This window comes from Mustela lutreola, chromosome 6, assembly GCF_030435805.1.
Source record: "Mustela lutreola isolate mMusLut2 chromosome 6, mMusLut2.pri, whole genome shotgun sequence".
Lineage (NCBI taxonomy): Eukaryota > Metazoa > Chordata > Mammalia > Carnivora > Mustelidae > Mustela > Mustela lutreola.
In genome coordinates, this window is record NC_081295.1 from 72,869,631 (window position 1) to 72,894,979 (window position 25,349).

At 36.3% G+C, this 25,349-nt stretch overlaps 1 protein-coding gene and 1 non-coding gene across 6 annotated transcripts in view; both read left to right on the plus strand.

The window, feature by feature from the left end:
- PTPRK (protein tyrosine phosphatase receptor type K) overlaps positions 1–25,349 on the plus strand; it is a 565,921-nt gene that overhangs the window by 241,849 nt on the left and 298,723 nt on the right. The window lies entirely within an intron of this gene.
- Positions 13,017–13,231, plus strand: LOC131835026 (small nucleolar RNA U3). The gene has a single exon (XR_009355093.1). It is a non-coding gene; the product is annotated as a small nucleolar RNA U3 (small nucleolar RNA).

A 25,349-nucleotide genomic window follows, 5' to 3' on the forward strand; every position in this document is an offset into this window, starting at 1 on the left:
AACATGCCTGTAGCATAAAATTGCAATTGTAAAGCATGCTTTACCAACTTCTGGTGTTTAAAGAATTATTCCAGTTCTGCATACTAAACCTCTGTTGGGTAGCTTGTTTTCTTTATTTTGCCTCATGGGGGGTGGGGGAGGGCCAGTGAGCCACTGAACTGGGATTTCAGCAAGTGACAAGCTCAGGTTCTTGAAAGCATTTAAAAATTACAGCAAGCTTCCTCTGGCATGACTGGCTCATATACATGTATATAATAGCTTAATTGACTTAAGTATTTTTATGTTGCGATCCTGATAATATTTACTGAAAGAAAGGCAGGTGTTTTTTATGGACTTTGATGTGGCTAATCTAGATCACCCTTTCTTCAAAACAAAACACCCTAAAGACTTTTCCTCTTAAGGAGGAGCTCCATTATATTTCTCAATTGAAAGCAAGATATGGTTCTAGGGTGCCTTAGTGTTTCCTCCACTGTGTCATATGGATTCACTGGGAAAATAACAAATAAGCCAAAGGATGGAAAAGGAAGGCTAGGGAGGGAGGTCTTTTCTTTCTTTCTTTCTTTTTTTTTTTTTTTAAAGATTTTATTTATTTATTTGACAGAGAGAAATCACAAGTAGGCAGAGAGGCAGGCAGAGAGAGAGAGAGAGGAGGAAGCAGGCTCCCTGCAGAGCAGAGAGCCCGATGCGGGACTCGATCCCAGGACCCTGAGATCATGACCTGAGCCGAAGGCAGCGGCTTAACCACTGAGCCACCCAGGCACCCGGGAGGTCTTTTCTTATTGCCTCTCTTCTCTTTTGGCTCAGTTTATGCATGCCACCTTTCTCTCCCCACCCCACCCCCTTCCATTTCTTGCAGCTATTGAACAAGAAGGAAAGTACTGTTCTTGGATTCCCATTTGTCTAAACACAAAAAGATAGCAAATTAATTCCGGTAGGAATTCTTTCATGTAACAGAGAAGCTTGGGAGTTATAAGAAAATTAACTTTGTGTATGAGTATCTGACTGCTGGGTACCTTTCTGTTTTCTATTGTAAGCGCAAAGATAAGGGGTGATAATTTGTAGGCACAGGGATTGATGGGAGGGAGGGGTTCTCGTAGCACCATGTAAAGTGCTCCTTCCTGAGTAGAACTTAGAGAAAATTAGATTCTGATATTTCAGAATCCTTGATTATGGAGTACTCAAATGCCAGGCATAAAGGAGATCCTAGACATTGTTAAGGAATTTTAAGTGGGGTGATAAAAATGAAATGAAGGGAAAACAGATTTATCATCAGTGTATCCTCAAAGGACCTTTTTGTTGGACTTCTAAGGTCCTTTTCAGTATGCATTTGGAGGGAATATTTGGGTGGAGGGGGAAAAGGATTGTATTCTTTAGTAAATATGCTCAAGATACTGATTATTTTTGGACAAAAGACTAAAGATTGTTTTCTCTGCCATTAGACCCTAAAACTCAAGTCCTTACTCCTGCCTTTTTCTTGTTTGGAGAAGTTCCATGTGGGCATGCCCTGTTCTCTGTTTACCCCCCTTAGGGGTGGAGGCAGAGCCCTAACTAGCTCCTCAGGGTCCCATAGAGTGGATCATGTTAGTGGGGTCAGTGCGATGTCAAACAATCTTCCTGTACTGATGGAGAGAAATAATTTCTGCCTTGTGATGTAATGTGACTGAATGTTTGCAAATATAGATTTATTTTAGCACGTCTAATCCTCTTAAAGGATCAAAAAGGAAATCGCCATTACCTAGGTATTTTCCTAAAAGTTTTCAGTACAAAGTATTTTTTGAAAAGAATTATTCAAGTAATTTGCTACCTATTTTAAGTTCCAAACATCTAATATAACCACAATTAATATTTTAACACTTTCTGGATTTTTCTAAGTATGTTTTTCATATAGTTGTAATCATAGTATACTATCATATCTTATTTAGAAATTAAAATGTTTGAGTGTGATAAAGTTTTACCCTGTCATTTTGACAGTTTTTTATGTATGACCATAATTTTCAGACTAGAAAACATACTTAAGAAGATTTTATAGTTGACTTATCCTGTTGATTTCATATTTTTTTTCCTTTTAAATTTTACATGTATATTTTTTATATTTATCATATACTATATCATACCCTTAGACTTTAATTCCCCCACGATGCATTTGAACTCAGAGAGAATGGCTTATAAACTGTATTGTTAAATTTCTTTCTAAAATTGTTGTCTACCGCCAGTTACTTTTTAAACTTCTGTTTTATTAGCTAGTATTATTTTCTTCTTTGATGATATTTTCTGACATGAGATTCACAAAGAGGACAGTGCTTGTTTCATGGCCACTAACGTCATAAAGAAGCAGAGTTGTCAGATGTTTTCACTGACACTGAGAAGCTACTCTTCCTGGATGCCAAGTGCCCAATAATGAGTCTACAGAGCCCTACCCCCAACCCTCCAAGCGCAGAGGAGACTGAGAAGAAGAGATGAGGTTGATATATTAAAATCCTTGATATTTGACATGATCTTTGACAAATTATTGGTACTAATCAAGAGGAAAATATCAAATGCATTTCCTTTCCTCTCTCCCTCTTTTGTCTTTGCTTCTGTCCCTGTTTCTTTCTCTCTCTCTCTCTCTTTGGGTCTTTTCTAAGTTGTTAATTAATACAGCCTTTTCTGCTTGGTCATGGGTTTTTCAGGCTGCTAGTAACTATTATTTACAAATATGCTGGTGGCGAGTTGCTTGGATAGGGCTCAGGATGGAGTGTGAGAAGTGATAATAATAAGACTTTAGCTTTCATCCATGAATTCTTTCCTCTATCCACAATCTAAAATTTGGTCAGGGAGCATGTAGCAGAGATCATACATAACTGTTCCTGAAAACATTACAATGAATAATATTTTAATATTATTTTAATAATTGCTTTGGGGATGCATTTTGCATTCCTTTTTATGCCTGTCTGGAAGGTTTCAAAACAAACTTGAGAAGAGTACTTTCTTCCAGTGGTTTCAATTAAAAACAAAACAAAACAAAGCAAAGCAAAAAAAACCAAAACGGAAAACAACAACAGCAAAAAACCCCAAATAATTCTTTGGTTTACCACTGGAGTATATATCTACTTGGATTTCAACTGCATTGATCCCTATCGAAATGGCTGTTGCTGTAACAGATTTAACCGATAAGCAATTCTGTAGTCTAAGGAAAGCCATTCACTGGGGAATGAGTCCATTTACTTTGTGTTTTTAATTAAAGGTGTCTATTGCTAGAGAGCCTATTGCTTTCCTCTATTCTCAAACATCACAAATCAATTCCTTTTTATATGTTTTTAATCTAGGGTCTGATTTATATTATTATTTTTGTTGTTGTTGTTAATTAAATTGAATTACACATTCAAATTGAATTTACACATTCAAAAAACAGACTTAAGCATGAAGCAGTTTTTCCAGGTATCTTTTAAAAATTTGCCCTCAGTAGAAATTTGGGAGAATTCTTTCTGGTATGATTTCCAGCCCTGAATTCTATTATATTCAACTTCTAATGGCTCACAGTGTGAGCTACTTCTAGTCTAAATAAGCACTTAGGCCATATCTCAGGGTGATTAATGACTGAGTGGGGAAGGTAAACACAGCACTTTGTGGACTGAAGATCAGAACAAACCAGGCTGATTCTACTCCCATCCCCCTTCCTGAATTATTCTTATTACTAAGTAGAAGTCTTCACTTTTTTTTTTTGTTTGTTTGTTTTGTTTTTTAAGGTATGAATGTATTAGAGTGTAATAAGAGCACTGATCTGAGAATAAGGAGGCTTGGGTTTAAACAAAGGATTGTATGTTGTCCCCAATACTTTTTATCTTGTTGGATGTGTCTAATTATTACAGCCTATTAAGAATTTTTTAGCCCGATCTTCTCAGGCAGTTCATTAGATGTGCTTTCTAGTCTTGTGTGTGCTTGATAAGTATTAGTTAGTTATGTTCCCTTTCAAGTGTTTGATAATAATAATAAAGAGACTAAGGCTAAAGACCAAGCCCTGTGGCCTCCTGTAGAATGGCTTCTTCCTGGTTGGTAACAATGTATTAATCAACTCTTTTTCCTGTATAGGGGTTAGATTAGTCAGAAAGTAACACTGCTATGTTATTATCCATCTCTCCTTTCTGCATCTTGCCCATCATGGGAGTGCCAGAGATGTTGCCAAATGTCTTATTGAAATATGGACAAATTAAGAAATGTATCATTTCCTTTATCTGTTATTCTGGTACTTACTAGCTTTTCTTTGGAAATACTCAGAAAATATTCATTTAAAATATTAATAATATTAATAGAATTTTACTGAGAAGTTGGAAACACTGTTTTATAGGGTTTTTGACTCAATTTATTCAATTTTTAAAACAGTAGGACTGTATTTGTCCCCCATGTTCACCTATCATGTCATTTTATGATTCTCGGAATTAGGAAATAGCACATTGGATCATTCAGCTATTCATTCAGATAGTTGCAAGTATTAGGGAGGGGATCAAGTACTTCTGCAAGTTTTCTCTATAACTTAGGATATAATTTGTTTGGATTAGGAGTCTAGAAATGAATTCATGATAGCTGTTAATTGAAGCCTAAGCGATTGGCTGAAGCGGTTTCGTAAATCAGCCAGAATGTTGTTCTAACCACAAAGAAAATGTCCGTCCTTTCCCCAACCTTTACTTCCTCGGTCAGGAGTCTGTTATCAGCTAGGCTGCCAAAGCTCTGCCGACACTGCCTACTCCAGTTATTGATCTCATTTCGGAATCTGTCTCTATATTACTATTTCTAGAATCACGGTCGGTAGGAATATTGTTTTGAGAGAGCAGGTCACATATTTCATTAAGGTAAAATGTGATTGTATTCTGACCTCTCTTCTCTTTAAATTGAATCTCACTGTTTTGACAGAGCTCTTGCATGCCTGTTCTCTAATAGAGGACAAAAGATAAAACTATTTTTTTACAGATAGTTTCATAGTTTTGTTACCTCAATCTGAAAGTGGCATCCAGTGACAACTGCTCCTACAGCTGATGGGTTATTTTCCGTTCTCAATGTGCTGTGGCTGTCTTTTATTTAAAAGACCCTTCCAGGTTTCCTTGGTTTATCAGAGGTAGCCCTACTGAAGCTTCATTCTAAGTTAAACTTTCAATGTATGTTTTATTGAATTACTTTTTTAAAAAAATAATCAACTGAATCAGACAGCTGTTTTCACACTAGTGGCACTTTTCTTCAGATTCACCCTGTTGTACCAGGAAATAAAGAGTAGACTTTACAGGCAGTGGATCATGCATTATCTTTCATTTGGAGAAGATTTAGAAAAGCTTTTCTGAGGAGATCTGTTCCTGTGCTATGGCCTCACCAAAGAAGGGATACCTTTTTGGACACGGTGAAGTGTTTTTAAGGCTAGATACCTTAAGTCTCATAAGAGTATATGAACCCTGTATACATAATTTCTTAAAATTGAGTTTATTAAAATGTGTATCTGCATTTAAATGGCACCGTTGAATAGTTTCATGCCACAGACCTTTCTGGAGAGGGAGCAGTCTTGAACTCATTGGAGCCCATAGTTTAAAGAAACAGTATTTGGGGAAGATTGTTTAAAAGATGTACAATCCTTTCTTCCTCTAGTTTTCCTATATTATCTAAAATGCATTGCCAAATCAAGCAATTGTGGAGACAAGCACAAGGAACCCATCAATTTGCCTCCCAATGGAATTGTATCACTGAATCAAATTATACCGGGAGCTGCGTGCTGCATTTACTGTGAGAAAGCTTCGAGCCCATGTATGACTCTCTAATATGAAGTATATAAATGTTTCTAGTTAACATATTTGAGCTTTATTCCTCACTTTAAGTGATGTCTTCATTATTTCCCCCCTCCTCCTCTCGCTCTGATTTTATACTCCTGGAATTTACTTGTGGTTACTATATTCTTTCCATAGCCTTTAGTCTTTTCTAGAAAGGAGGGGTGGGATCTAGATAAGGAATATAAAACATCTGTAAGCAGAAAAGAATAATTAGGAAACAAATAAATTTATTTTCTTTCTTGAACTTGTCTTGAACTTCTGTGGTTAAAGACAGTATTTTTGCTGTCTTAAATAAGGCCCTGGTAAATGCTATTAGTACACATAAATACAGAAATTTGTGTTTAAACTACTTACAGATAGCATAGAACTTTATGTATGTTGCCTCAAGCAAATCTTAATGCTCTTATTTATTCAACAATTTAGTACCTTGGCATTTCTATTTAAGACATACTATTTTATATTAACAAAGGATTTTAACATTTAACCATTCAGCATTTAATTAAATACTCATTATCTCATGTGCATATTTAAAATTTTAAAAAGGTTTACATATACCATCATGCTGATTGAATTCTACAAAGTAGACACTATATATGTATATAATTCCCATTTTAGAGCCTTGGTTGCATTTTAATTTGCCAAAAAAAAAAAAAAAAAGGAAAATATATCATGTGACAAAGAAAAGTAAGTTCCTTAATCTTAAGAGTTTCTTTATAATTCATCATCTGTAACAAGTTGTCTTTTAACCTCATGAAATATTAGTACTGAGAGGAGCCTTGGAAAGCAGTTTGGCCAGCCCTGTCATTTTATGGGTGAAAATAGTTAGGGTCCTGAATTTGCCACTTACGTGATTTTATACAATTACTGGTTGATAGTGAGATTTAAAGTCCTGTCTCTGGATAACCAGTCCAGTTGTCTTTGTATTAGGCCCTATCTCCTGTTATCTTAGTCCATTCTAATTCCAGAACCCTCAAATAAATGTGAAATCCCGTGTAAAGTCTACTTAATGGGACCATGCTTACCACCTGTAAAACCTCAAATAGAATGGAGTAGTCTAATCCTTATTAAAACCCAGTAACTACCATCAGGGACTTCAACTCCCAGTGCAGTGTTTTTTTTTTCTTTCAGTCCTTCATTATTGTGACTCAAAATTAAACGGCTACTGCCCTCACTTTTCAATATATTAGCTCTTTTCTTTTTGCAGGCAAATAGACCCAGAGGGGACTGTAGGTCCTTGAACTCTTTCTTTATTCTTCTAAGGCAACATTATGGAATTTGTTTATTGGTTGTAAATAAATGAACAACAAAAAAGTTTTGTAAACAAGTGAATAGTTAACCACCTCAAGGCTCCGAACACTCAGCTTCACACTGAAAACCGTAAACAGATACATATGGAAACAATACTTGCAGCATTGCACGCAAAACAGGAGCACAGGCTTTGGAATCATTGGAATTCATTTATTGTACACTCTGTCAAGTTAGTCAAGCCTACTGTCTCCTCTTTAAAATAGTGATAATACCTACATCATAAGTGTGTTATGGTGAATGCAATGAAATAGTGTTGTGTGTTATGCAGTGCTATTGAAGCACAAGGTAATATTCAGAGTACCTACCTGACATCTGATATATTGCAGTCACACAGATTTACTTACTTTTCACTTTGGAAACAGGAGCGTAATGTGGTTTATGGGGTAATTGAACTGATGGTATTGCAAGAGGCTTTCAAATTTGATTCAATTGAATAATTTTAGTTATCAGACCTCACCAGCAACAAAAAGGCCATGTTCATTCGTATTGCTTTTGTTGGTTAGCTGAAACCAGAAATTTGCCTTTTGACTTTTTCTGTGATAATCTAAAATGGTAGAGACAGACATTCATTTTAGCTTAATCAGGCTATTTTACTTTACACTCTTCCATAAGTTGGCCTACAAATTTAATAGTAGGCCAACCTACTTGTAACTTTCAGGAGTTATTTCTGAATCATTTGTCTGGACCCAGAATAAAAATGCTTACAGGTCTGTTTCTGTTGTGACCAGTGGAACAACCTGGGCTTTTTTTATCTGGGTGTGAATGTCAGATTTATGCAAATTTATCTGCCCATGGGGCTGTGATATAATTTTAAATTTATTTAGGAGAGTTGTAAATCACAGGAAATAGTTTATGATAAATTTTAAAATGTTCTCAAAAATATTTTCAAGTCATGTTTTTAGTAATTACTAAATTACCTTAATAGGACTATAGTGATAATATACTTAGCCTGACACTTGATTGGAGTTGTAATTTTCTGACTTTTACAGAATGTGAATTTCTTTAAAAGCTGGAAAATGTGATTTAGTTTATCAGAAACAGAGTCTAGGCAGGAGGAATGAACCCTATATCTGAAGTCCTAGGAATGCAGTTTTTTCAAGAAATTAAAAAGCAATAACCAAGTAAGTAATAATATTTTGGTGTTGTAACATATTTGAAATAGAGGGGCATTATTTAAACTTGTTATTCTGTTTGCTAACTTTTAAAATAGTAATTATATTATAAAGGTAGGATTTAAACATTTCGAAGAGGGGAAATTTGCATCTTGCAAAATGGAATCTTGATCTTTTGGTGATGCCTGTCAAGTAGTTTCTGTTGTTTTCACTCTTACTATAATGAATTTAATAACTGTGCTTTCACTAATAATAAAAAAAAAGGAACCCTGGCTTATCTATGTATGTATGTAGTTGGGAAAGAAGGGGTATAGCATTGCTTTGTAATATTTTTTTTTAATTTGCTGAATAGTTGTTTGATTTTTATAATGAGAAGAGTGCTTGTTAAGCATCATACCATTATGAGGTTTTTGAGCAATTACAGTAACAAATTGCTACTTTTGTATTAACCAGTATCCATTTGTCCTCTACTAGAAATCTTTTTAATTGGAAATTCCATAAGTGTATTCAAGGCTGACCACCATAGACATTCCTATGTGCAAAATAGAAGGATTGTCGGCCCATGACTCTCAGGCGTGCTTTGGTCTACAGTTTGGTCTTAAAGAGATTACAGCAGAAGACTGTGCAGGTTATATTATAAATTTGAAGATTTAAAATATAAATCCAAAATATAAATTTTGGAGATTTAGGTTCATAATCTGGGGTCTCTGGCTCATTAGGTTGTCCAGTTTTGAACTTGAAAGGCTTGTAAACTCAATTTTACATTCTGCATTAAGTTGGAGGATCTTTGGTTTTCATAGAATGGGTTCTGGGGTTTCAAGATTAAATAATACTGCTTTCTGTAAGCACTTGATATTTTCTTTAACTTCACATTTAAAAAAAATCCATTGTCTCGTTTTTTTTTTTTTTTTTTAAAGATTTTATTTATTTATTTGACAGAGAGAGAGATCACAAGAAGGCAGAGAGGCAGGCAGAGAGAGGGGAGGAAGCAGGCTCCCTGCTGAGCAGAAAGTCTGATGTGGGGCTCGATCCCAGGACCCTGAGATCATGACCTGAGCCCAAGGCAGCGGCTTAACCCACTGAGCCACCCAGGCGCCCCCCATTGTCTGTTTTTAACTTAAGTTTTAATGGTTAATTCATATGTGAATGAGTCCATTATAATCAACCCATGCCAAATATTATAGTTGATATTGGGTTCTTATTTTAGGAAATAGAATTACTAAAACAATGGGTGTTGTTAATATGAGAGTACCTATTTTTCTGATAAGCTCCACATTAAAGCTTTTAGTTTGGTATTAATTTTAAGTTCATTTGTTCCATCTCTTCCAAATAAAGTGAATAATCTCGTCATTTTGCCCAAGGACACACAGCATTGGCCAGAGATTATGCACCAGTATCTTGGAAGGGAAGCAGAGATCTTTTAATCACAGTTTGCAAAATCTGAGTAACAGTTTCTTCAAAGTTGAGAATACCAGTGTGCTAGTGTTTTGTGAGTGCTTTATTCTTTTTCTTTTTTTAAGCTTTTATTTATTTATTTGACAGAGAGAGATCACAAGTAGGCAGAGAGGTAGGCAGAGAGAGGGGGAAGCAGGCTCCTGGCTGAGCAGAGAGCCTGATGCGGGGCTCGATCCCATGACCCTGGTATCATGACCGGAGCCGAAAACAGAGGCATTAACTCACTGAGCCACCCAGGCGCCCTTGTGAATGCTTTAAACTTTGATCAAGGAGGGGGGCTTCTGAGCTTCAGCCTGGGTGCCAATAGAGATTTGCACCTGATCAGACCTTTCTTTTTTTGAGTAGATAATAGCTGCTTCTGGCAGAAAACCAGATCAAAGCCTAGCAGGAGAGATTACTACATTGGTTTTATCAGCCATTTTCCAGCTACAGCTCTTATAAAGCTGATAACAGGGTGGGGGTGAATAAAGTCCTCTGCTTTCAACCTCCCTGTGGTGCTTGCATCTTGATTTGTTTAAGAACCAGGGAGGACCATGTCTATGGTGGAGACACCTGGTCAGTCCCCTCTCTATCCCTGTCAAAGTTTAAAGCACTTAACTAGTAATCACTACTTTGACTCTGAGGTAGTTGGGTAACCATGTTTCCTTTGCTTTTAACTTGGCAATAGCTGTGGCTTCTTTAGCACCTGGTCTTCTGCCAGCTCTCTCCATCCCCTTGGATTAACTACAGAAGACTTTTAAATTTTTTTATTTTTTAATTTTTTTTAGGGTTTATGTTTCTCCTGCTATTATCAAGGCAAAGGGCAGCAGCTTCTATTCCCTCCTTCCATCCATAGACCACAGTGCTCAGGCAGCCTTTTGTCTGTCCCTTTTTATTCTTTCAAGGCTGCTCTTGATGATCTTGGTGTTAAGGACCTGAATAAAGCATGTCTTACTTGCCAAAAGTTTAGAATTGAAGTTAGAGTCATAGCTCTTTCAGATTAAAAAAAAAAAAAAAAAGCCTTGGTCACTCAGTCCTGTTCTCTTTGTTTTATATAGCATAGATGCAACAAAAAACAAAGGTTATATAAATGATTGACAGCATCTGTCCTGTAGGTGGAAAATGCTCAAATTGAATATGGTGACATTGCCATTGGCTCTCTGAGAGTCAGTACTAATTACTTATGGTCATTGTATGTGACTTTGTAAAGTTGGGAGGTGAAGTGTCATAGAATATGTGTCTCTTTTCTTGTCTGAAAAAAATACAGTGTTTCAGTTTAGAAATTTTCTGAGGTTTCTTCAGTACTCAAATTCTAGGAGATGACCTGGAACATAATTTTATTAATTAAAATGCTTCATTTGTATATGACTATAATTTGCATTATTCTTTTGTTTTAATAATACATGATTGACATCATCAAAATTTATTGATGTCAAAAAAAAATCATCTCAGATTGTGTCATCCCTATGGGGAAGCATAATCCCCCCTTACAGTTATGTCTATAAGATGTTTCCAGGAAACCATCTTGGCCCAGAAGTAAACACTGTCTGCTATGGGTTAAGGATAATCGACCAGCAAGTACAATCAGCAGAAGGGAAAGTTAATTTAATTGGTTTAAAGACTTTCTTGCAGCCACAGAGCATGCTAAATTGATTTTGCCTTATTACATACAAAGAGTGCAGCACATTCATTATACAGCTGGAGTTGCTTCTGGAGAATATTTTACCTTCTACATACTACCACCGATGATTTTAAGAAACTTGAAAACAACAATTTCAAATTTAACATCTGTCAGTTCTTCTCCTTAGAGCTTCAGCAGGTAGTCAAAGGAATGCTGTAAATAAAGGAAGATTTTGCATGAGTAAAGTTGGCTATTTTATGTTTTCAGCTATCAGGAATTTAGACATGCATTGTTTATATTTACTCTTCATACTCCAACTGTATATCAGTTTCTGTATCTCTATCGGTGATATATCATTCTCAGAATCCCTCCGCCTGGAAACTTCGTGGTTGGAATTGACTCAACTTTCATCACAGACCAAAACCTCTCCTTTTTCCATATCAACGCCAGTTAATGAACTACATTGTCTTTGCCCTGTGGTTCATATATGGTAAAGTTTGCCATTCCCACCATTTACCTAGATTTCTCCGTGCCATTCTCTTGATAAACTGGCCTCCCTGCCATCGTTATCCAGAGTTTGGGTATCCCTATGGGGATACTGTAGGGAACCAAAATGGTTTCCCTATGGGGATACTGTAGGGAACCAAAATGGTTTCCCTGATTTCCAGGCCTCTAAACATACCCCTTTTTGCTTCTGGGTGAGTTAAAATGTAACCTTCTTTTGAGCCTTTGCAGCTTCCCCTGACATTCACTGTTTTCTTTGCATTTCAGCAGACTTAGGTAGCTGTATCAATCATAGCCCATCTAATGTCATTTTGTAACTACCCTCATCTTACCCGGTCTTTGGCTTTTCGACCATTGGGCTTGTCCTTAATTTAGCTTTACAGCCCGATACCCCAATGCACTCGCTGACACATTATAGATAGATGCTCTTTGTTTGTTTGTTTAATTTTATTTATTTATTTGTTAGAGAGAGAACACAAGCAGAGAGGGGGAGCAGCAGGCAGAGGGAGTAGTAGGCTCCTTGCTGAGCAAGGAGCCCTATGCAGGGCTTGATCCCAGGACTCCAGGATTGTGATGTGAGCCAAAGGTGTACTGTTAACCAACTAAGCACCTAGGCATCTCTGATGGATGTTATTTAAAATAAGTTTTCTGCTACTGAGGAGAGGATCTCTGTGTTTTACCTTAACTCTCTTCTCCATGTTGGCTTTATAGGAATGGGCATAAATTAGGTGCTAAAATTAAGAATTGCCTCTTGAGTTCTTATCTCATTTTAAGTATTTACGCATTCTTGATGTATGCTATATAATGACGTTTGTTCCACACATATTTAGCTGTTCAGAACATTGTTAATTTTATTACTGGAAATATCACAGCATACTTTTTATACATAGAATTGTGGAAATTTAGCTTTTCTTCATGTCTTTTCATGACAGATTCATAGCATTTACTTTTAGTAGTTGCAGGCTTACAACCAGGCAATTTAATTCTTACCCTAATGGAGAAATTAATAAATTTTAATGAATGAGGCAGTTACATTTTTGTGATAATTTGATTCCAGTTTCCTTTTCTTATAAGATTGATAAACTGGAATTTTAGAGTATTTCATTAAACTGTCTATTTTATGGTAGAAAATAAATCCCTGACCTCTGGGACTTTTCTTGAACTAATTAGCCCTTACCGTATGAGATATGAGCCACTTATTACCACGTCGTTCTCCTGTCTGATTCTCACTGGACAAGAATATTACTGTTTAAGACTATACTTTCAGGGATCATTTCTATAGTTTGTTACTAGAGAAGTTTCTCTGAATTTGTAAAGTACCCAAAACCACGAGGAGGAGACGTAGTATTCCTTGCTGAACATGAAGCTGACTTTGGGCGTTGTGCTATACAACAGCCCTTGGTCATTGATGATCGTTCTTCTTCTCTTTTGCAGAGGATAGCTGGGGATAAAAATATATTATATGTTTATAAAAAAATTTAAAAAAAGAATATTACTGTTTGATGTGATCTCTCTTGCTGTGTGTGACATCAGTGATAGCTTTCTGCTTATGATTTCACCTGAGCTGTTTCTTTTGATGAGGGTTCTAGCGCAGGAAATGACTGAGGAAGATCCCACAATGGAGGAACAGTCACAGTCATCTTCATTAAGAGTTTATATTTACCTTTTATCAGCAGGAAGCAAATGATAAGACATAATTATCCCCTTCAGGAGTGTTAAAAATACAGTTCTCTCTTGCCTACCAAGATAAGGAAAGAAACTTGAAAATTCTCTCTCAAGGCAATATGTTAAATCTTTTGCTTTTGTTAATAGACTCATCACTGAACACTTTAATTATCTAGTTTTGTCTTAAGAGACTATGTAGCCAGCAAAGAATAAAATAGGGTGTGTTCAATATATTGAAAATATGTTCCTTTGGATGACATTTGTATCAGAAGAGGACTTAGTACGATCGATAAAATACTGATTTAAAATTAAATGATCGGGTTATTGTACAGTAATTTAACTAGAGCCATTGTGTTTTAGAGATTGTAAAACAAATGAAATGTTAAAATTAATTTTACTGTTCACTGAGGCACAGTAATTATTGCAGAATAATGATTTTCTATTGGTAATGTGGTCAGCAAATATAAGTAGACCTCTTTCCTTTTTTGACTACCATTGATGACTTTGTCTTTCTGAATATGGACCCTGTTCCCCAAAAAAGGCTGAAATCATAGGTATTTGTAATAGTTCTCTGTCTTTTTTTACATAAACTTTAATTAATGGTTCTCTCACTTTCTTTGCATTTTATGTTTCCCCTCATGTAGAAAATATGTCTTTTTGTGCTCAATAATGAATGACCCTTGAAACTTAGTGACAAATGTAGGTTAATTTAAGTCATCATCATCAATTTAACAAGCACCTCTGGTAATACATTTTTCACTTTAAAAAAATTGTATCATGAAGCAAAATGTGTTTCTCTGGGAAACAGCAATGATTATAAGATAATCACACACCTCTAGGGCATAAGCATGGGAAAAGTACAGGCAAGTGTATCTATTCCTTTGACATAATGATTATTTCACAATAACCAAGTGCTTCCATTTCAGTCTTCTCTGCTAACACTATCTCATTTTTTCCCCTATTCTATTAGGTTGAAAGAGGAATAATAGAATTTTTCTCATGTGCTAAAATATGATGCTAGAAGTTTTGTGATGGTTCAATATATATTTCAGCTGAACTGTACATTTCCTTATAATCAAAAGGAAATCAGAATGGTCCTTTAGCCCAAGTAGTTGGTATAATATAGAGAATAGATGTTCCTAAGCTACTTTGTTCATACCTTTCCTAGTACTACTCCCAGATCTTTTTTCAGAAATCTCCAATTTCAAAAAAAAAAAAAGAAAAAGAAATCTCCAATTTCAACTTCTATTTTATTGCTAGTGACAGTTTTGAAATATATTCTTGTTTGTGTGGATTCATTCTATTTGGAATATTTAAACTACAAATGAATATTATACTCAGTGTTTCAAGGGTTGTGCATAGCCAGAGTCCCGAGGTCACAGACAAGGGAATTGTATATGTTGTCGTTGATTAAGTGTGGAGTTTTGTGTGCTGTTTGGTTTAATTACTTAGTATAAACTTTTCTGGGAAGCTGTTTTGTGCATCATTGGTAATAGTTAAATATGGGAGAAAGAGTTGCACAATTTTAGGGACGATGGGCCATAGGATCAAATCTAGTTATGATAAAATCCCAGCTGAATCCCTTGCTATCTCTTTCTCTGTACAACTTCTTTCTTGTGTCTAGGCTGCAAATTTGTTCAGAATTGCCTAAGGCACTGTCTGGCAGATAAGTGTTCAGTGAATAGCAGTTGTTTGTTTTTTCTCTCAGACGTTTGCCTTCCTGTCCATAAGTTTGGTTGGAGTATGTATGTTGGATGGGGCGGGTAGGTGTGTTTGAGGAGGTAGTTAATAGTTTTGTATAACCAACAGAAATCAGGATATCCAGTTATTTTTGTATTCCTGAGGATAGCATGAGTAACTCAAGAGATTCCTGAACTCGGTCAGTATGACTCTTTTTGTCAACAGACTAAAGGCCTTTGCTGAGAGCTGCAGTGTGTAGGAAGTCTCACTGAAGCTAGGATCTTTCTTAGCTGGGCTTTGATAGGAGATGAATGTATTGAGTGCCAGTCCTGTGTTAGAACAGTTCATGTGTTATCACATGACCCCTTTGAATCAACCTTGTGTTTTACAGAATGAATGGGGGGTGTGGGATGCATATGTGATACTTACAGAATCACACAGTAAGTGATGATCTGGTATCACAGCCCAGGAGGGTCAAGGCTGTATTGTAAACTTATTAGAAAAGCTGGGCTCCATTTTCAAGGTCAGTTTGAAGGATTCCTCTTTTGGTTAGAACATTTTCATCACTTTAGACAATACTATCTCATGTTCACTGAATTAGCTAACTGTGGCTATTTTTAAATTTATGTGTTACATATGTATGTGCCCACATGTTTTTATTCTGATTATATTACAGATATGAACAAATATAAATAAGAAAGAGATTCTTCCCTTCCACCTCACCCATAGAACACTTGAGTTTTAATAGAGCAGTTAATAGGTTTTGGTGAAATAATAAATGAGAGAAATATAGGGGAGAACATAAAATAATTCATGTTTTATTGATTCATCTAGCAATTTCTATTCTTGGTAAATTGGTTGAAGAAATGCATTACATTTTGCTTGTTCTAAGATGCACTTATGGCATGCAGATAAATTGGAGACTTTCTTTTTTCCGTTTAGTCTGTACTGACTCATCACTGATACTGATTTGTTATTTTCTGGATGTGCATTAATTTGTGGATATTTTGTTTCTGCTTGTTCCTGAAAACCTACATATCAAAATGAATATTTAATTAGCTAGACTTTTATAAAATTACTAGTGAATATTGTAATAAATAATAAGATATTTCATTATAATACTTATTGGCAATTTCTAGAACAGAGTGAGATAATTTTTACATGAATGGCTTAGCAGTTTTTTTCCTTCAGAAATTCCTCTCGTCTATATTTCTGCCTGTGCTACTTCAATTTTGGGGTTTTCACTTTCTTCCACATGGAAGCCCGGTTGGTTCGGCAAACTTGGAAATGCTTAGAAGCATTGTTTTCAGGAAGCACATCAAAGCTTGACTTGAGAGCTGGTTTAGCACAAGTTTGTTTTATTTCTGGCACCCCATAAGCCTTGCCTGAATTCTTCCCTTTGGCATCGTTGTGTGCTTAGTTGTGTAATCTATCCTGGCCTTCCGGACATCTTGCCTTTCCTGTTGATGAAATAGTATCATGGTCCTAGAAGAGACCTACAGATATTGTGGTCCGGTGATTTAATTTCATAGAAAGAATCATGGCCTGGAGAGAATGTTTGACCCAGTATCCCATAACTATAAGTGGCATAACCAGGATTAGAACCTGGCCCTGCCTTCTAAAGCCAGTGTTCCTTAGCTAATAGTGAAGTGTAGTCAAGTTTTGGCTTTTAAGGGAGCATATCGTTTAATTTCTCTCAGCTTCATTTTTAATATCTATAAGGCATGAGTGACTATTAATAATGGTTCTGTCTACCTTGCAGCTCTTCTGTGAAAATCAAATAAAATAATGTACATTAAGATACGCTGTTGCTACTATTCCTGATAAGGATGCCTTGCATTTTTGAGTACCCACACCTCTTTGCTTTTGGTGTCAGTGTATAATGGAGAAATGATGCCCACATAGAAATAGCAGGATGGGGGCGCCTGGATGGCTCAGAGGGTTAAAGCCTCTGCCTTTGGCTCAGGTCATGATCCCAGAGTCCTGGGATTGAGCCCCACATCAGGCTCTCTACTCTGCAGGGAGCCTGCTTCCTCCCCCCTATCTCTGCCTGCCTCTCTGCCTACTTGTGATCTCCGTCTATCAAATAAATAAATAAAATCTTAAAAAAAAATAGCAGGATTGAATATATCATCATTTGCATGACATCAGTATTTGAAACAGCAGGCTGTTTTTCTTTAAAGGAAAAGTTACTCATTTTAGTTGTCTTGTTAGCAGTGGATACCTAGCACAGTATTCTAAGTAGTGATACCTTAAGCATATATGCAACCAGTTTGTTGAGAGGTTTCGACTCAGGGAAGACTTAACCTATTTTCCTACCACTGGCCATTTTTTTTTTTTCAGTTATACTTAATCAATTCTCTTTGACCTGATTCTTAATGACACATTAGACAAGTTTCTTATTTTTTGTTCATTTTCAGCTATTAAAATCCACTTCAGTTCAGTTTAAGTGTACATGCTCTTACTTTGTCTTTCATCGTCACCTACACTTGCTTGTCTTTTGAGGGCAAGGAGTCAGTAGCTAGTTAGTAGTTTCTTTTGTCTTCCCCTTGCAAGGACTAGGTTTAGAAGCAGACATAAAAAAGGTAGAGGTCTTCTTTCTTAACTGGACCTGTGTCAGATAGCTTTTTAGTTCTGATGATGGGTGTGGTCTTTCCTCCTAGCTGCTGTGGGGATGGTTGGCTTGGTATGGTGTTCTGCTTCACACCAGCCTCCTCTAATCTCAGAGTACTCCTTAGATAGAGGCTGTTATGTCTCTGCTGAACTTCTGGCAAGTGGCCCACTACTTCAACCTTTCCAGCAGGGGTGATCCCTCACTTAGCTGTTGTCTGGAAAGAACTTAGAGAGCCCTGGCACAATGTCTACAAGGTACTTCTCCATATAGAGAAAGGCGGACTTCCTCCATTTCCCCAGGCAAACTTCCATTCACCTTCTAGGCACTCTAGCGCTGTGCAGTAGCTGGCTTATACTGGCTTCTAAGAACGAATTGTTAAATTTTCAGGAATTTTGTGATCTTGCAATTAAACATGGGCACTACTAATGACATCATGGAAGTAAATAATCAGATGGGTTATATTAAAAACAAAGTAATAAATACTCAAAACTTAATACTCCCTATTTTATTTTATTTAATCATCTATGCTTTTGATGTTGTTTGTGTCTGTTGTGTTTTTATGGTAGAAATACCGCAGAGAACCTGCTCCTGCCCATCTCTTCATTGTGCATTCAGTAGCTTCGCATTGGTAACCTGAAATTGGCCATGGTGAGAGGATTTCTGTCCCTGAAATCAACAAGGGCCACCAACTGTCATCTCCCAGTCACTTGCTGAGTACTTACCAGCAGACCACTGAGCTCACATTTTGCTCTTTCTGGTCCTACTGCTTAGGCCATCCCAGCAAATGTCTCTGTATTAACAGTTTCAACAATGAGAAAGGGACAGCCTCTTTGTTCTTCAGGGATCTTTGCCAGGTTTCCCCAAGGACTCCCTCATGAAGGCTTTGTCTACGAGCCATTTGCCGGCCTCCCTTTCTCACAGGTACTCTCGGTCTTGATGAGTGATTCTTTTAGAACCTTCTTTTTTTTGGCCCCAGGAAGATTCCTGTGGGGTAGGCACCTGCTTCCCCTCTCTCCCAGAGGTAGGGATGCCCATGACTGTCAATAGTGCACTTCTCTCCCTTGTCCCCAACATTCTGCTCTGATCATTTGGGTATGGGAGGTGGTGGGGTGTAGTAGGACCAGGTCTGCCACTGGTCAGAAAACACTGAAGGAAGACTGGTTCAAGGTATTCATGAATTCTCTGGAGTGTAAAGTACTAAGAACATTTTTTTGCCCATTTTTGCCATATTTTGGACTGCAGCTGTAAATTCTTGGGGGGAAAAAGAGTACCTGTTAACCTTGTATTATAGAAGAGACAAAAGGAACCATAATATTATATATTTTTTAATTATCTCACAAAATAGACTTTTCATGTCTGTGTTTCATACTGACATGTAAATTAATTAAAGTAGAATGTAAGACTGTGGTCTTAAGTGGATTTTCCAAAAGCAGCTAAGAGTGTAGATGAATATGGGTGAAATATCAGTCTCCCTTCTCCTTCTCTGCCCTGTACCCTTCCATAGTCCTGTGATTGGGAACAGTTTAGGGTTTATATTTTATAAAGATAACCTAAGTAAATAAACATTAATTTATTTCCCTGGGGAAATCTTTGCATGCAGAGATTTTAACATTCAAAAGAATTAAAAGGAATTCATTCCTGCAGTTTAAAAAACAATAGGGTGAATATTTAGGTTTTTAAGCTAGTGATATTGATCAATATTGACATTTTAATTTAAAAATAAGATTTTTTTTTAAAGTCTTGATTTATTTATTTGTCAGAGAGAGAGAGAGAATACAAGCAGAGGGAGGGAGAAGCAGGCTCCTTGAGGCTCCTTGCTTACCAAGGAGCCTGATGGGAGATGAGTTCTCAGGATCCTGGGATCATGACCTGATCCAAAGGCAGACACTTAACTGACTGTGCCACACAGGCATCCGTAAAACTAAGTCTTAATCTGACTCTCTTAAGATAAAAATCTCCAGTCAAGAAAGTATCATTTGTAATGTGTTTTCACTGTGTGAACTTATTTGGTTTTATTAATTTAATCTTGAGTTTGTCTCACATTGTTTGAATCTAGGGAAAAAATATGTTGGAAATGAGAGAAAATCAGTGTATCAACTATTTTATGTTGTAGTATGTAGTATAACTTTCTGCATAGTTTGTCATCCATCCACATAGTTGGGATGAAATTCAAACTTGTAAAGTAATATTAGACTATAATGGCAAACTGCCCCGCCTTGCACTATCCAAATAGAGTGCCCTTGTTTGGTTGTCATTTGCACACATGGAAAGACTTTTCTCAGGCTGAGTAGCTACTGGCATTGGTTTCTAGATGTAGCCCTGACACTCTTGCTTGTTGCGGCCATTCAGTAATTAGTGCACCATATAAGGGCCCAACTCAAAGCTTTCCTTAAGGGTAGAACCTACTTTCATGATTCCTAGAGAATACATATTACTCTTACATGGAAATTTACAGTGACACTCAAGTTGCTTCTTTTCTCTTTTTTTCTTCTCTTTCTTTTTTTTGGAGGGGGGCAGAGGGAGAGAGAGAAAGAGAATCTTAAGTAGGTACCATGTTGATTGTAGAACCGAAGATGGGGTTCCATCTCACAACCCTGAGATCATGACCTGAGCCAAAATCAAGACTGACTGAGCCACCCAGCACCCCTTCAGTTGCTTCTTTTTACTTTTGGTTTCACTATCATTAATTATCCTAAGTGCTTTTATCTGTATTTCAGACCTTCACTGTCCAGTTGAGGTAGCCTCTATTGAGATATGATCATCTAAATTTAATTAAAATTAAATAAAATTAGAAATTTGTTTCCTCAGTCACACTGACCACATGTCAAGTGCTTGGAGCCCACATGCCACTGGGTCACCATATAGGACAGATAGAGAAAACTTGAACTGTGGCACACAGTTCTGTTGAACAGTTTTGACCTACACTCTGAAGCACCCCATATAGTACCCTCCCTTCAATAACTGTAGACATGTGGCTAGATTGTATTCTCAGTATTTTGCTAATTCAAGTACAAGTATAGTGTTTCAGCTATATTATGGACTAAAACATCTTAAGGGCTAACTTAGAAAATTAACTGTCATTTGTTACTTGTAACATTTTTTTTCTCTCTAGAAAATTTCAAATCCATATAACGTGTATTCAGAAATCCATATGGATATTGATGTCTGCTGCTACATCTTTAATCATGTAATCCAAAGAAATCAAACAATGAATCATCTAATATGTTAAAACAAAACTGAAGGGTTTTTTTTTTGAGATTTTTAATTTAAGCATTAGGTTTGATATATGGAAAAAGTAATGACAAGATGGGATTTATATTTATGTAGGTAAAATAGAAAATGAAATTCAGAGCCTGACAGAGTGACAGAGCAAGTGATATAAATTGAAATTACGGCCAACTAGGCTCAGATTAAAAAAACTGATGAGCGATCTCAGCCTATAATTTACAAAGTGAGAGAGAGAGAGAAGCTAAAACAATGTCAGTCAGTTTTGTAATTTAGGTTAATTTTGTTTCAGATTTTAGAGAGGAATTGTACCATTAAATGTTAAACTTTTAAAGCACTATTTCTTAGGTGCCTTCAGAGTAACTCATTACGACCTCATAGTTTTGTAATATCTTCCAACATATTTGAAACTTCAGTGACAGCATATTTTAATACTGGAATTAAACTGAGAAAGAAGTTTGTTTCAAAATAATTTTCACTTTACTTGCTTCCAACATTAATTTGTTATAATAGTAATTATAGAAATCTCTACCCAGGGGATTGATGAGCTGCTCTCCAAAATGGACATTATACAAGTATCTCCAAGAAAAAGTTTTTACCTCTCTACCTCAAAATAGAAAAGCAATACACTACAGGTTCTTCCTTCTTTTTTTACCTGTAGACCTGTGTACAGAAAGCATGTTGAATGCCATTTGCTATGCTGGATATTAGATAAGGAAGGATAAGATCATTTTCTCCATTTCCTAGGTCATCCCTGTAGTGCATACCATCATCTTTTCCTTGAACACCCACCATGGTGTCCTTAATTATTGTCTTTGCTTCTGTTTTGCTGTCCCACACACCTCTTCTCTCCATAGTCATCACAATAAGCTGCTTTAGATCATAATTCAGATTATGTCACTCCTCTGCTGTAGGCCTGTCTCATTACACTTAGGATAAAATACAATTTTTTAAAATGAAATTTCAAATATACTTTTGAGAAAGCCATGTCATCAAAGTATAGCTCAGAGATAAGTAATACAATACAGAAGGCTAAAAAAGATTTTCTCCATTACACAACGAATACATTGATCAATATTTGCAAAAATTAAAATATCGTAAGTTGATAGAGCAAAAAAGTGAAATTCCTCCTTCGTATTATTCCACTCCCTTCTATCCAATACTTCCCTTAAGGTAGTTATCTTAAGTTGGGTCTATATTGTGTAAGACCTTTTTCTATGAAATTACATTCATATTGTATGTTTGCTATATGATATATGGTATGTATGTGTGTTTTATATATACATATATATTTATATGTAATATGTTTTTTTATCTGTCTAGTGATTACTGGAACAAATTAGCCTATCTGGAGACTCCAGCTATGAACAGCCTTGTTCATTTATTCTAAGATATTTTACAGATAATTATCTTTTTCCCCTCATAATGTGAAAGTGTTAGGGAAGCACTACTTAAGCCCAGGCTTGGCACCTCTCTCACCTCAAACATCTCCTCCCAGCAGTTCTCCCAGTTTACCTTTTTTGTCCCTGGTTGGCTAGTCTCCTCACAGTAGACTGATCTTATGAAACACATGTCAGATATTAAGGATTCTACCCAAACTCTCCCATGGCTTCTCAAAACATTTAGAATAAAATCCATATCTCTAACATGAATTTAACTCTTGGCTAACTCCAAATTAATTTGGCCCCTGCTGTATGCCGCCTTCACTTTGCCCTGTGCTTCTGGAATGTTCCAAGTTTGTTTTTTCTCAAAGCCTTTGTGGTTGTTATTCCCTCTGCTTGGAATGGTATTCCTTTCTTCTTCACATTCAGATCTTGGCTCATATTTTACCTTCTGAGAGATTTCCCTGATCACTGGGTTCCTACTGTTTTCTTCTATAGCTCCCTGCCTTGATAAAACTTTGTTACCGTACTGTATTTACTTATTGTCTTTCTTCCATATTAGAATGCTATTTATCTCTTATACATGTTAGGTAGTCAATAAATAGTTATATCCTAAACAAATGCATATGTTACACTAAAAGGGTCAGTAGACAATGCAACTGATGTTTTCATTCCATCTTTGTTTCATTTACTTCCTTTTTCCAGTGGTCTTGGATTTCTCTAGTATTAGCATGGGTACTTTGGGGACAGGTAAAAGAAAATATAACTCAAGACTTAGTTAATCTATTAGCCAAGTAAGCCATGCATGATTAACTCTTGGTATCACTGAGTGTATAAAATATTTTGATCTTTTTTAACATAATCAAATGGAAGTTTTAATTATTACCTTGCTTGATTTAACATTATGTAGCGATCCTATTGTAGAAATTTTAAGGGATTTCTCATGGCCTCCTTTTTTTTTTTTTTTTTAAACAGAAGAAAATGTACATAGATCTTTTCCTTCCTAGCAGTTGTGGCTCTGTCTTGTTTTAGTCTTCATATCCCTAGTGGCTAGGGTATTTATTGTGTCTTCACCAAATGCTTCGCGAATAAGGATGAATAAAGATTATAAAGAGTATAAAGAGTATAGATATAACTAAACTAGCTGAACTAGTATTACTTTAAAAGTAACTAAAACTGTAGTTTAAGTAAATAGGAAATGGTTTTATTTCCTCTAACATTCCTCCCTTTGTCTCTCCTCAAAATTGTATTTAAATAATTTTCAGTGGTTCTAATTGATATCTGAACAAACTGTATTCTGGCTTATATTCTTTCTGCCAAGATTTGTTCATTATGAGCTTATCAACAGTAAAGTTTAGGTCTGTATACATATCAGAGGCTTCTCTGATTTTTGAGAGTTGGAACTTTGAATTAGATTAGCTCAGTGAATCGTTGTTGGTTTTGGTGACATGTTGTACAGACACACTGAAAGATAAATTTTGACCACTCTCCTATGAAAACAGGATTTAACATAGCGTGAAAGGAATGCAAAGTTTTATTTTATAACACTAACTTCCTTATAATTATATAAATCTTAACAATGTTTATGATATTTATTACAATATTACATTGAAGTAATACTACGTGTAAAATATTACATATGATACTTATTGCATTGAAGTAAAGTCTTTAACACTTGGTGTTACTGTAAGTGGTGAATCACTAAATTCTACTCCTGGAATTAATATGATAGTATATGTTAACTAACTAGAATTTATTTATTTATTTATTTTTTCCCCTTAAAGATTTTATTTATTTATTTGACAGAGAGAGATCACAGTAGGAGAGAGGAAGGGAAGAGATCACAGAGAGAGAGGAAGGGAAGCAGGCCCCCTGCCGAGCAGAGAGCCGGATGTGGGACTAGATCCCAGGACCCTGAGATCATGACCTGAGCCGAAGGCAGCGGCTTAACCCACTGAGCCACCCAGGCGCCCCCTAACTAGAATTTAAATAGAAACTTGAAAAGAAAGTGAAGTCTCTAAAATTATTTGCATTGAGCAGTGTTCCTTTGTTAGTGCAATTTTAGATTTAAGAATGAACTATATGCATACATGCACACATATGTTTTCCTGGAAATATAATAATACATATTTGTTTACTCCATAAATATATACATGAGTGTAGGAATAAAATCTTGTTATCATTGTACATAAGCAGTGTGCAATAAATATTTCTTGACTGGCTGGTTAATACCCAAGCATGTTAGGTCCTTTTATGAGATTCCAGTCCCTCAGTCTACTTGTTGCTCCCACAGTGTCCTTTATTTGGGTACCTGTCACATCTTCTCATTTAGAAAATACTTCAAAAGCATTACAGCACCTTTAGGATAAAGGACAGACTTCTGCTTTCAGCATAAAACTCTCCACAAGATAAGCTCTCAGCCTCCTACTTTGTAGGCATTATCTCCACTACTCTAACTAACCCTAAAAGTTCTATAAATTTCTGTGCCAGTAGGTCAAGCAGTTTCCTACTGTCCTGCTTTTTGCAAATGCACCTCATTTGCTCTGTGATACCCCTGCCCCTTTTTTTTCTTATTCCTGTTAGCCCTATATTTGCAAACTGCTCTGGAATCATTTCCTTTTTGAGTCACTGTTTGCTTTCCTAGATAGAAAATGATTGCTAGCCCCTGTCCCTTGTGTGCTAGTGCTCTGCGTACATTATAGATCTTCCCTCGTAGCTGCTGTGGCTCTGTCTTGTTGCAGTCTTCATATCCCTAGTGGCTGGGGTATTTAGTGTGTGCTCACTAAGTGCTTGGGGAATGAGGATGGATCCTTTGACCACACCATCATTCAGAGGTCACTTTCCCTGAAGTCTTTGGCTCTCCCCCCAGGAAAAGTAAGTCTGCCCCTTCTGAACCCTCTCCTATCCCTCTGTTTTATCACCTAGAGCTGTATTAGAGTCATTCCCTAACACACTCATCTCTTCTACCACACTGTGACTTTGTTTAGGACAGGAATTAATAAAAAAATTAGGTATATC